Source organism: Rhinoraja longicauda, chromosome 3 (assembly GCF_053455715.1).
Source record: "Rhinoraja longicauda isolate Sanriku21f chromosome 3, sRhiLon1.1, whole genome shotgun sequence".
Taxonomy (NCBI): Eukaryota; Metazoa; Chordata; class Chondrichthyes; order Rajiformes; family Arhynchobatidae; genus Rhinoraja; species Rhinoraja longicauda.
In genome coordinates, this window is record NC_135955.1 from 12,981,928 (window position 1) to 12,995,409 (window position 13,482).

The window sequence follows — 13,482 nt, forward strand, 5'->3', positions numbered from 1 at the left end:
AGGACTTTACTCCTCGCAATGCAGTAGGCCGAGAGATGATCTTGCAGCAGTGTATAAAATCATGAGGGGAATAGGCAGGGTGAATACACAGCGCTTTTATCCAAGATCAGGGAATCAAGAACCAGAGGAGATGGGTTTAATTGGCTGACCATCTGACCAATAGTCATACAGCATGGAAACAGGATCTTCGGTCCATACCGACCAAGATCTCCCATCTACCCTAGTCCCACCTGCTGCATTTGGCTCAAATCCCTCTAAGCCTTTCCTATCCAGGTCCCTGTCAAAAATGAATTTTAAATGCTGTTATAGTACCTGCCCCGACTGAATAAGGGTTCCCACCCGAAGCTTCACCCATTACTTTTCTCCAGAGATACTGCCTGACCTGCTGAGTTACTCCAGCACCTTGTGTCTATCTTCGGTGTGAACCAGCTTTTGCAGTTCCTTCCTACACATTTTACCTCCTCTGGCAGCTTGTTTCTTATACCCGTTTGAAAAGGTTGACCCTCGAGTTCCTTTTAAATCCTTTCCGACTCACCTCAAATACATGTCCTCTGGTTCTTGTCTCCCCACCCTGGGGAAAAGACCTGCATTCACCCCGTCAATTCATGATCTCATACCCCCCATGCAAGATCACCCCTCATTCTCCTGCACTCAGCTAAAACTCTGAACGTATAACTGGGCCTTAAAATGATACGTTTAAGATCCATAAACCTACATCTCCTCTGTACTGGCTTCAGGCTTGGAATAACATAACATTATTCCAACATTCTTTCAAAATATTACAAAAAATAATCTATTTCATTCATAGCTACACCATACATTCAAACACAATTCGGGGATTATTTCCATACAAATATGCTGACAAATAAGCAAAGGATATTTGCAGTTCAATGCATCTGATAAATTGGTCAAGCCATTCCAAGCAAGTCTCCATTCATGAGCAATGGCACACATTGATCCCCAGAATTGTCGAGTGTACAATGAATATCTATTACACTGCCAGAATAGTTACCAGTAACCATTCTTATTCCTTTATGTGCTCTGATTGCCAAAAACAAAATCTATGAAATTGTGCTTAAGACAAAATGCTTTAATTTCACTCTGGAGGTACAAATGGATTTTGTGTCAACGGCTCTCGTATCAAAGCAATTCAAAAGCTGGCTTCTAGGATGTAATAAGACTAACTGTACTTGCCATGATAAACAAACTAATCATTTCCCAAGAGTACTCTCAAGCAATATTGCGATATTAAAAATCAACAGATTTTTGATGTACTCATCTTTGGCAAATATTCTCAGTAATTGTTCTAATGCAAAAGTATCATCCTACTAATTATGTCTCTCTTATAACAGAATTTTCAGAATTCTGAGAATAAATACTGAATGAGATTCGTACTGTAATAGAAAAAACAGCCAAAGAAGCAACAAGGTGGCGCAGTGATAGAGTTATTGCCTTACAGCGCCAGAGACCTGGGGTCGACCCTGACTATGGGTGCTGTCTATAAGGGGTTTGTATATTCTTCCCGTGACCGTGTGGGTTTTCTCCAGGTGTTCCAGTTTCCTCCCACATTCCAAAGACGTACAGGCTTGTAGACTAATTGGCTTCCGTAAAATTGTAAAATTGGTCCTAGTGTGTGAGTGTACGGAGATTGCTGATCGGTGCGGACTCGCTGGGCCAAAGGGTCTGTTTCTGTGCTGCATCTCTAAAAACTGTATAAAAATTAAATCAAGTAATGGAAAGAAGTTGACAAATTTACATGTACAATGCATCATCTTTCAATTTTCTGATGTACCAAAAAAATAAAGATTGATAAAATTGAAGCCCAAGGGATTAAAGAGCAAATGATGGCCAACACAGAATATTAATAGAACAAAATATCAACAAATGCTGCCATTTTGGACTGAAGAGAAGAAATAGAATGTTAAGAGGGTGGAGAAACAAGGGCATCCATCGCCTGTACACTTGGTTAAAAGCAGAAAACTCCCAAATCCTTGGCTTTACAATGAGCACAAAAGCAAAGTGAACCTTCAAGAAGCCTATTTTCAGCTCACTCTTCTAATATTCGCAGAAATATAGGGGACAAACTAATCTACACCTTTCAAGACTCAAAATGCTTTTGTGCTTGAGTGTGCATTTCAAATGGGATTAGTTCATAATTTACTCTTGCTTTGGGTTTTACATAGGTCCATAACTCCTGACCTCTTCATTTCTTTATCTCTTCTGTACATGAGTAAGAGGAAGCTTTCGAGCAAAAGAATTCCAAGGATTCACCATTTAGTCCATGAATACATTTTTCATCACCTCAATCCTAAATTGCTTACATTTTATTCTGAGACTATAATCACCCCCTTCCCCACCCACTTCAGCTACGGAAATATCCTCGCTCCAAACAGTCTGTTGAGCCTCTAACGTCATCTTTCAAACTTCTGGACTCTGAGAAACAGTGCCAGACGGTTTCATCTCCTCCTGTGGCAAACCTGCCAGTCTTGAAACCATTTTATTGAATATTTGCTGCACTCCCTTGATCGCAAAATATCATTTCTAGATAAGGAGACCAAAACTGTACACAACACACCAGGTGCACTCAGCAAGGCCTTACAGAACTGCAGTAAGGCACCTTTACTCATTTACTCAAATTCTCTCAATGAAGGCAAACACCATCTGCTTCCAAGTGACTTAAAATCTCTGCTTCTTGGGCTTGTGTACTAAAGTCAACCACATTTTGCTCCATGTTATATTGCACGTCATATTCTTGCCGACATTCAGTTTGCCTATATACTTTAGAGATACAATGTGGAAACTGGCCCTTTGGCCCACCAAGTCCGCGCAACTAGCGATCACCCCATACACTCGCACTTTCCTACACACTATGACAATTTACAAAAGCCAATTGATCTTTCAACTTGTACGTCTCTGGAGCGTGGGAAGAAACTGGAGCACACAGAGAACACCCAGGTGGTCGGTCACAGGGAGAACGTTTAAGCTTCGTATAGACAGCACCCGTAGTCAGGATCGAAACCGGGTCGCTGGCGCTGTAAGGCAGTGACTCCACCATTTTGCCACTGTGCCACCCCATATTTGCCCTTAAATCTTCCTTCCCCACTCACAAACCCACCAGCAGCAAACTTGGAAGCATTTCTAGCCTCCTGCAGTCTAAACCGTTCCTCCACACTAACAACACAGCGCATTTTTAATATCATTTGCAAACTTTTGTACTGTGCCCATTACATTTTCATCAAAATCATAGATGTAAAAACTACAAAAGCAACAGACCAAGCTGAACCCTGGGATGGTTGGGGAAGGGGAACAAGTATTCCAGGACCTAAACCAGCAGCTTTTATTGTGTGCAGGAAGGAACTGCAGAAGCAGATTTATAACAAAGATAGACATACAATGCTGCAGTAACTCAGCAGGACAGGCACCATCTCTGGAGAAAAGGAATAGGTGACGATTTGGGTACAGAGCCCTTATTCAGACTGAAAATAGAGGTGGGGATGGGGGGTGGGATTAAACTGGAGCCACTCATCTTTCCCCCCCCACTTTCAGTCTGAAGAAGGGTTCTGTACCCAAATCGTCACCTATTCCTTTTCTTCAGAGATGCCGCCTGTCCCGTTGAGTTACTCCAGCATTTTGTGTCTATCTTCAGTATAAACGAGCATCTGCAGTTCCTCCCTGCACTATTATATTCCAAAGATAGACACAAAATGCTGGAGTAACTCAGCGGGATAGGCAGCATCTCTGGAGAGAACGAATGGGTGACATTTTAGGTCGAGACCCTTCTTCAGACTGACTGCAGCATTTAGCGTCTATCTTCGGTGTAAACCAGCATCTGCAGTTCCTTCCTCCTTTATCATATTCCATTTGGCCTCTCCTTCCAAGTCCAATACCTTCCCTTTGATGCATCTCTATATAACCACCAAACCTTGTGCATGTACAACAGAGCAAAATATTTGGGGTGCGAGAAGAGGTGTCTGGAAAAAAGCAATGTAGTTTTGTCAAAAAGCTCGTATGAACTGCAAGCAAATTGGTGTATGGTGCCAGTATTTATTTCTATCCCAAAATTGCCCTTGAACCACACACGTTTTGTGAGGCCATTTTTGAGAGCTTTTAATGTCTGCATTGAAGGGTCTGAAGTCAAAAAAAGGCCCGGCCCACCAATGTTGGCAGATTTGCCAGACTCTAGGCCAGTAAATGCAGTGACATAACTGGCAGTGCTGCTGCCTCATAGCACCAAACACCCGGGTTCGATCCTGACCTCAGGTGCTGCCTGTGTGGAGTTTGCATGTTCTCCTTGCAATTGTGTGGGTTTCCTCCAGGTGCTCCTATTTGCTTCCAGATCACAAAGACATGCAGATTTGTAGGTTAATTGGCCTCTGCAAATTGCCCCTCGAGTGTTGGGAGTGGATGAGAAAGAGGGATAACAAAACTAGTGTGAGTGGGTCACTGATAGTCAGCGTGGATTCAGTGGCCAAAGGGGATTTCTTTCATTGCTCTAACTTTCAAGTCCAAAACAGATCGTTTCACTGAAGTTAAATAAGACATCTGAAAGAACTTTAGAAGCAGGGAAGGAAATTGAGACAAAAGGAAATAGCTTCTGTCAGGAAGGAAATGGCTTCCGTATCAGAGGAGAGAATACTCAGCTAAGCAATGAAAATCAACAAAATAAATACTTTACAAAGCATCATACATTAATACACAATTGGGAAAACTAAGGTGTTTTGAGAGATTTTGCACAAGCGGAACCCGGCTGCATGATGATGAGAAACAGAGATCCCAAAGACTTGCATTAATGGGGAAAGGGCACACAATAGCAAATCATAGATTTAGGAGGCTAAACTCATGAATCAAAATACAAAACTTAAGAAAAATATTTGGAGCGACTGAAAGAGAAGGCAAGGGCAAACCGGATAACAAACAAGAAATCGGATTGTACATGGAAAGCATTTTAATAGAAAGATAGAAAATAGGTGAAGGAGTAGGCCATTCGGCCCTTCGAGTCCACACCGCCATTCAATATGATCATGGCTGATCATCCAAAATCAGTACTTTGTTCCTGCTTTCTCCCCATAATCCCTTGATTCCATTACCCCCAAGAGCTATATATAACTCTCTCTTGAAAACATCGAGTAAATTGGCCTCCATTCCGTGGCAGAGAATGCTACTATTTACATTCTCCCGTGACATCCTTGTCACATCCACTATCGAGACCCCTTGGGGCCTGACAAGTATCCATCATCCGGCGCGGCCTGAAATAGGCCGCGGGATTTTTTTCACCGCCCAGCGGGGGCTTCAATATCGGGAGCCCCGACGTGGCAACTCCAACAGCCTGACCGCGGGACAAGACGGCAGGGAAGAGAAAAAGACATTCTGGCCTTCCATCACAGTGAGGAGGGACTGGAGGAGACTCACTGTGATGGATGTTTCTTTTTGTTTGGTGTTAGTTGTGATTGTATGTGTTATTGCATTTTTATTGATTAATCTTATTGGTCTTATTGTTCAACTGCAGGTAATGTTTCATTTTACTACACATTTATGTGTATGTAACAAATAAACGACTATTGACTATTGATATTATTGAAAAGAACAGACCATTGGTACTAGTGAGGGTCAGTGATGAAGAGGTGCCATTATATTCCATTACATTGGAGTCAAGCCATTAAAACGTTAACATTGTGTACATTACTACAGCTCATACACCTGACCTATGCACACCCCTACATAGGAACGAGTGTTTGGGATGGATTTGATGGCTGCAGGCATCTTCTGCTGGGTGGGAACTCAGTTTGTGGCAATCTCTGACTGTTTGATATAAATGCCCTGGCTGGTCAATGTATTTGTTTGAATTTATTGTTGGGAGCTGCACTTCTAACTTGCAAACTTTTCACGTTATGAACGGTTCTCAAGAAGAGAATGCAGTTGTACCCTGGAGAGGACATGTCACCTGAAGAAAGATAAAACACTTGAGTAACTCAGCGGGTCAGGCAACATCTCTGGAGAACATGGACAAGTGATGTGTCGGGTCGGGACCCTTCTTCAGACCGATTCCGTGGGGTGGGGTGTGGGGGGCGGTTGGAAAGCTGGAAGAGAGCAGAGAAGGGACAGGACTGCTTTCTTTCTCGCTATCCCCTGCAATGAGGCATCTCCACTTCCATGTGTCTAATTTGAGAAATGCCTGAAATGGCTTCTCCACACTAAAGTTACTGTTGTGAGAAAGCATTCTTCTATGTTATATCAAACCTCATATTTTTCATGAATAGGATTTTATAAATTAAAGGCAAAATTCCCCCAAAAAAGTAGCATTCGGATGTGATCTACAACTTAATTCACATTTTTTTTAAACACAAGTGTGATGGCAAACTCAAATTTAAAATGGCATGTACATTGAAGAATTGTGGATACAATGGAGATTGAGGATCATGTGGACACTCGCACACTCAGGTTTTTCACAACACTTCAGCAGAACATTGCGAGAAAAAAGATTTGCAAAGGCATGCAAAGAGAGTTTGCAGATTAGAGAACTGAATGGCATGGAACACTGCACCAACCTAAATCTTATCAGTAATGGTAATATGATACTGACAATTTAAAACAAAAACTGTGGTAAGCATTTACCCAAAGTCAAACTTTACCAGCAGTATAAATGTGTAGGAAGGAACTGCAGTTGCTGGTTTACACTGAAAATAGACACAAAATGCTGGAGTACTTCAGTGGGACAGGCAGCATCTCTGGAGAGAAGGAATGGGTGACATTTTGGCTCGAGACCCTTCTTCAGACCAGCATGGAGAACATGGACAAGTGATATTTCGTGACGGGACCCTTGTTCACACTGATTGTGTGTGTGTGTGTGTGTGTGTGTGTGTGGGGAGGGGGGGGGGGGGAAATACAGCTGCAATCTTAATGCTACTCTTCTCACCATTAAAACACCTGCATCCTGAATACTCAGTGGAATCCAAGCTATATAACCTGCCTCCAATTTATTTCTCAGAATTTATTGTCACATGTACCCAAGTACAGCAAAATTCTTCTTTTTTGCATAAAGTTCAGTGTACATTAGATACAATCATACCAAGTATGTAAGGTATTAGACCACACCGAGTCAGTACACAAGAGTCATCACGTTTTAGGCACCATCTTGTACCGTTCAAGTGTGAAATTAAAAAAATGTCAGTCATAACTTGGCCTTAAAGGCCCAGTGTCCTGGTGGCTGCACTGAGTCGGTGTTGCAGGGGTAACCCTGGCCAGGCGATCTCTCGAAGGCACCACACTGTAGATCCAAATGGATCCTTCTGAAGCCAGGACTAAAACAGACAACTGACAAAGAATACATTTAACAAACATGGAGCCACAAGAAACTGCACATGCTGGAAGTTTGTGCAAAGTGGTATTGGATGAACTAATCTGGTCAGACAGCATGGGTGGAGGGAATGGACAGGCGACGTTTTGAGTCAGGACTCTTCTTTAGACTCCACAGATGAAGCCTGATCCACCGAGTTCCTCCAGCACTGTGTTTTGCTCAAATTTCCAGCATCTGCAGTTTCTAGTGGCTCCACATTTGTTAAATGTATTCTTGTCAATATTGCAGTTAACAAACATATTTTCTTGGCTCTGTATAACAGAGGAGCAAAGGACAAAGTTACACTCAACAATTTTACAGTTGCTTTGTGTGCCTTCCATACTGAAAAAAAATCATTCCATCCACACCATAAAATGAGATTATCAGGGTAGAGGAAAAGCAGGGGGAAATTGGACTGAACATTTCACAGTTCCTTTTAAAATACATTAGATTTTCAAGTTTTAACAGCAGGTAGCAAGCAAGTGCACTATTGATGTTCATGGAGATTGAGCCGAGGGTGTACAAACTAGGGGTGCACAAGGTGCTGCAGGAGTGCTTGGTTTGAAATGATTGCTGGAGACATTAAAGAAAGTTGGCATTGTGATAAATGGCTGTTGGCAGTACATCCGTGCATTCCTGTCAGCCGACCACAGGTAAACTCACTCTTTTTCTCCTCTCTTGTGAGAGAATGTGGTGGTTAAGCATCCGCATCTGTATAGGAAATTGTAGTTTAATCACATCCTTCCTACGTTACAGCAAAAGGACTGCACCTGTAAATATTGTGTGCAGTTCTGGATGCGACATAAAGGATGTGATTAAACTAATGAGGGTGCCGAAAAGGTTCACAAGGATGTTGCCAGGACTGGAATGCTTGAGTAAAAGGGGAGACTGTTTTTCCGAGAGCAAAGGAATCTGAGGGGTGACCTTAGAGAAGCTTAGAACATCATGCGGGCATGGATGGTCGCAGTCTTTTTCTGAGGCCACGAAAGTCAAATTAGAGGATGTGGGTTTAAAGTGAGATGGGAAAGTCATAAAGGGGATCTGAGAGGCAGGGTTTCCCAGCAGAGGTCAGTGGTTATATTTTTTTAGATTTAGATTTTAGATTTAGAGATACAGCGCAGAAACAGGTCCTTCGGCCCACCGGGTCCACGCCGCCCAGCGATCCCCGCACACTAACACTATCCCACACCCACTATCCCACACCCCACGCAGGTCACGGGGAGAACGTACAAACTCCGTACAGACAGTGCCCGTAGTCAGGATCGAACCTGAGTCTCCGGCACTGCATTCGCTGTAAGGCAGCAACTTTACCGTTGCGCCGCCGTGCCGCACGGTGTGGAACCAGAGATAGTGTTAGAGACGGTACAAAGTTTAAAAGACATTTCCTGAGCTACTATCTACCTCATTGGAGACCTATGGACTATATTTAATGGGACTTTACCTTGCACGAAACATTATTCGCTTTATCCTGTATCTTTACACTGTGGATGGCTTGATTGTAATCATGTATAGTCTTTCCGTTGGCTGCTTAACATTCAACAAAAGCTTTTCATTGTACCTCTGTACGTGACAATAAAATCTAAACTAAACTAAACGTTTTGACAGGAACATGGACAGGAAAGGTTGCAAGCGATAAGGGCCAAATGCAATCAAATGGGACGAGCTCAGGAAGGCACCTGGATCGGCACAGACGAGTTGGTTCAGATGACCAGTTTCTGTGATTCACTGCATGGATCGCTTTCCAAAGCCACAGATTTTTTTCCTGCTGTAACATAGCTGTAAACAGACTGTCTGCTGCCACCATCCATTCAGGTCTTACAAGCACTATCATCTTGTAAGTAGTAAATGGTCCAGATTTTGGAATAATTACCACAGCCTAATGCACACGTTGTCAATGGAAGTCAGCCAGCACAGTCAGGGAAAGATGAGCTTGGCTAAGAAATGTGACATCTTGGAATCTGCTGATTAATTCAGACTGCTCAGCCATATGTTTCACACAAATGGTACTTCACCACAAAGTACCAGTCAATTTTACACACCACCCCAATCCAAAACATTGAATTTGCTGCACTTCTGCATTTATTGATATTAAATGCAGAAAATTAGGACTACCATTTTGAAAATGCACTTTGACATATATGATCCCTACTGATGTACCCAACAATCTCAAGCCCCAGAAAGAAATAAAATGAGCTGTTGAGATAATTGGGAGAGCACAGTGACAGACAGGCGTTGTTAAAATTCAATCCCATGCTAATAGACAACAAAAAACACCTTTAAAAAAGTAACAATACCTTTTTATTCACGCATGCGGGTGAGCAACTCAAGTATGGCTATACTCGCTCTCCCTCATGGTCCCACACAATTGAATTGTGCACATTTATACCCGAGTATTCACAGGTAGTTAATCACACACATTTCTCAGCATGTTCTTATCTTTTCTGGCATCAGTTCTTGTCTGGATCAGACTTGTCTTTCTGTGTGGTTTTACTTAACAATCAGGCGCTTATTTTTTTAGTCACACCTTGGATCTATTTCTTTTGTCATGCACAACATCACAATTTCAGCTAATCACAGCATTTTATCTTGTTTCCAAATATTTCTTGCCTGTCATTATTCTAAAACTCTTTCATTCCCTCCTTTTATATGATAACACAAAGTCCCCTCAAAGCACAGAGTGGTTGGATACACTGTATTACAAATATCAATTAAAAACAGTCACAATCTTCCTGAGATCAGAATATTTCACAAAACACAGAGGTCGAGGGGACAGTAACTTTATCTTCTCACGGCTCGTCCCACATGGACATGTTGAGAAATTTGTTGCACCCCATATACCAGATTATTTCCCCAGGTCCAGCCCAACCGGCCCAGCACCAGGACAAAAAGGAGGGTCAATAACCGCATTGTCCTTTCTTGGTTTTCCGATCCGTTTGCAGTCAGTTAGATGTATCCAACAGGGGTGGTCTTTAACCTTCACAGTGGTGGGCGTTGTTAGAAGCACCACGGTCCTTTCCGGCGTGGTCCCAATTTCTTCCGATCCCAGTTCCTTATCAATACGTAGTCTCCTGGTAGTATGGACTCGACCTGGGTTTAACTGGTAGTGGCTTCTGTGCCTCTCTTACCTGGGAATGCAGGACTGATAAGGCATGGGTTAATTGCTGTGTATATGTAATTAATTCATCGCTGAGGGCATGTTGGACAAAACTAGCTTCCACCCTCTTAGTCGGACCCCAGGGGGTATGTAGCGGCCGACCGTACATTATTTTGGCCGGTGTTAGTTTAGTAGCTCCGTGTGGGGTCACCCTCATTTCAAAGAGGGCCAAGGGAAGGACTTGAACCCAACTCTCCCCTGTTTCCTCCGTTAGTTTAGTCAATTTGTTCTTCAGGACTCCATTTGCCCTTTCGACCACTCCAGTGGCCTGTGGGTGGTGAACACAGTGGAATTGCTGTTTAATGTTAAAATGCTGACACAATTCTTTATTAATCTTTGCGATAAAGTGGGGGCCGTTATCGGAACTAATAACAGTAGGTAGCCCAAAGCGAGGTATAATCTCTTTTTAAATAAATGTTACCGTAGTCTCAGCTGTCGCATTTGTAGTTAGCAAGGCTTCAATCCACCGACTAAACAAATCTACAATTACTAAACAATACTTAACAATATGCCCGTGGCAACTCTATGAAATCTACTCGTATATACTCAAAGGGTCGGCCATCTTGACCATTCCCTCCTTACCACCATGCGTAAGGGAGTGCATATAGTTTAAAAGAATGAGCAGAAAAACATCAGGTACACAAACTTGTCCAAGAGGGGTGAGCCAGAGGCCGGTCAAAGAGTCAATGGTGCAGCCCTCTCCTTTCCAAAGATCGCGCTGCGTGGCAGAGGCATCCCCCTGCATTAACTGTACATCACCCATGTCTGGCAAGGCCGTTCTGTCTACTAGAATCTATGGTTCTGTGAGGACCATGGTGCAGGATTCACAAGCTGCTGTGCGGGCAGTGATGTCAGCAAGGGCATTTCCCTGGGAACCTTCGTCTTGGCCGCCCGCATAGGCATTGCACCTAATAATGGCCAGATGGGCCGGGAGGGCTAGGGCTTGCAATAGGTTGGTCACATAAGTGGCATTCTTGACCAGTGTTCCAGAAGAGGTAAGAAATGCTCAGTGTAACATTGGCAATCTCGCTGGGACCATCTCCGACGACTGAGTAAGCAGCTGCAGTCTGTCCGGGACCTCGAAGGGAGTAAAAGTAGACTATCGGATCCATTGAGTCTGAACTCCCGAGCAAGTTCCCGGGAACACCGTGGTCCCTCGTCTGAGGTAGATCTGGTTCCCTGCCGAGACCCTCAAAGAAGACAACACTGGGTAAGCAAGTTTTATGAATTGGTCAGTTCAAATTGTGTAACCAGTCTCAGGGAGGCTGGGGTCTGTGTCTATTAGAGAAAAAAACAATTGTGAAATGGTAGGTCAGTGCAGACTACGTTAAACTAGTTTTTCGGAGAGGAAAGTGCGGTCTGTGGTAATTTTTTTGTGAATTGGTCAGTGCAGACTACATTAAACTAGTTTCCCGGAGAGGAAAGTGGGGTCTGTGGTAAATTAGTAGTAAAAAGAGGGCTGAAAATGGGACAAGCCCTGGATAAGAGGGATGGTGGACCTCCAGTACAGCACGTGTGTTACTTAGACCCAGAAAAACGCAAGATTAAAAAAGAAAATAATCCAGTTGGCCAACAGAACAATAAACAATTGTAATGCAAAAACAAAAACCTAAGCAAAATAACCCCGGGGACCCCTTGTCCGGCATGGCGACCCTGTTTATAGAAGAGGGAATGAGGAACAAAGTCGGGAATGGTGTAGGCCACCTCCCCCATATGTCCCTGGCTACCAGTCCTTAAGGGCAGGAACTGTCCCACTAAGGAAAGGGCACCCCCAGAAGAAGATGATACCGATAGCGACTGGGAAACTGAAAAGGAGGACGAAAAAGAGGGGAGAGGGCTGAGGCAGAAGAGGAAGGTGTGACTAAAAAGATAAGATGCCCGATTGTTAAGTAAAACCACACAGAAAGACAAGTCTGATCCAGACAAGAACTGGTGCCAGAAACGATAAGAATGTGCTGAGGAATGTGTGTGATTAACTACCCGTGAATAGTCAGGTATAAATGTACTGGCTGTGCACAATTCAAGTGTGTGGGACCACGAGGGACAGCGAGTATGTAGCCATACTCGGGTTGCCCTCCCACACCTGCATGCGTGAATAAAAAGGTATTGTTACCTTCTTAAGGCGTCTAATGTGGTTTATTGTCTGAAAGCGCGGAATGAACTTTAACAGCATATCATCGTGGAAATGGGAAGGGGAATTAAAATGGGCAGTACTTTCTAGAACTGTTTTCACTACAATTTCCTTACATTTCAGTATTTCCCCCTTCCCCCTCAGTGTTTAGATCTCATTCATTAACTGTCACAGTCTCAGGATATAGAGCAAAGATTGAGACAAGGAGTAATTTCTTAACACAGAGGTGGAATTCTCCATCACAGTAGGCTGCAGAAGCCAAGTCACTGAATATATCTAAAGAAGCAGATGGACAGGTTTCTGCAAATAAAAGGCATCAGTGTATTAGGGAAGGCAGAAAAAAATGAAATGTTGCCTGTCCATTTTTCTCCAAAGATGTGCCTGCTACGCTGCATTCCTCCAACAGTCTTTTTAAACTATAAGAGATTGGACAAATTCAGATTCTTTTATCTGGCGTGTTGCAGGCTGGGGGGGGGGGGGGGGGCGATCTGGTAAAAGTTTATAAGATTATGATCGGCATCAATTGGGTAGTCAGAACCCCTCTCTAGGGTGGAATTGTTAAATGCTAGAGGGCATAGAGTTAAGATGAGAGGGCTAAGTTTAAAGGAGATGTTTGTGGCTAGCATCTTTTTAAAAACAGAAAGTGGTAGGTGGAAGCAGATGGAAGGGGTGGTGGTGGAAGCAGAGACGACAGCAGTGTATCAGAGGCACATAAATATGCAGGGAATGAAAAGATATGGAGTACGTGCAGGCAGAAGGAAGTATTTTAATTTGGCATCATGTTCGGCATAGACATTCTGTGATGTACTGCTGTGTGTTCCGTGGTATTGAGATAAAGGATTGTACTGAATATCAGAGTAGACT

At 43.3% G+C, this 13,482-nt stretch overlaps 1 protein-coding gene across 5 annotated transcripts in view; it reads right to left on the reverse strand.

Annotated features, from left to right (window-relative positions):
• zfyve28 (zinc finger, FYVE domain containing 28) overlaps nucleotides 1-13,482 on the reverse strand; it is a 145,821-nt gene that overhangs the window by 90,882 nt on the left and 41,457 nt on the right. The gene's annotated exons all lie outside the window — the stretch shown is intronic.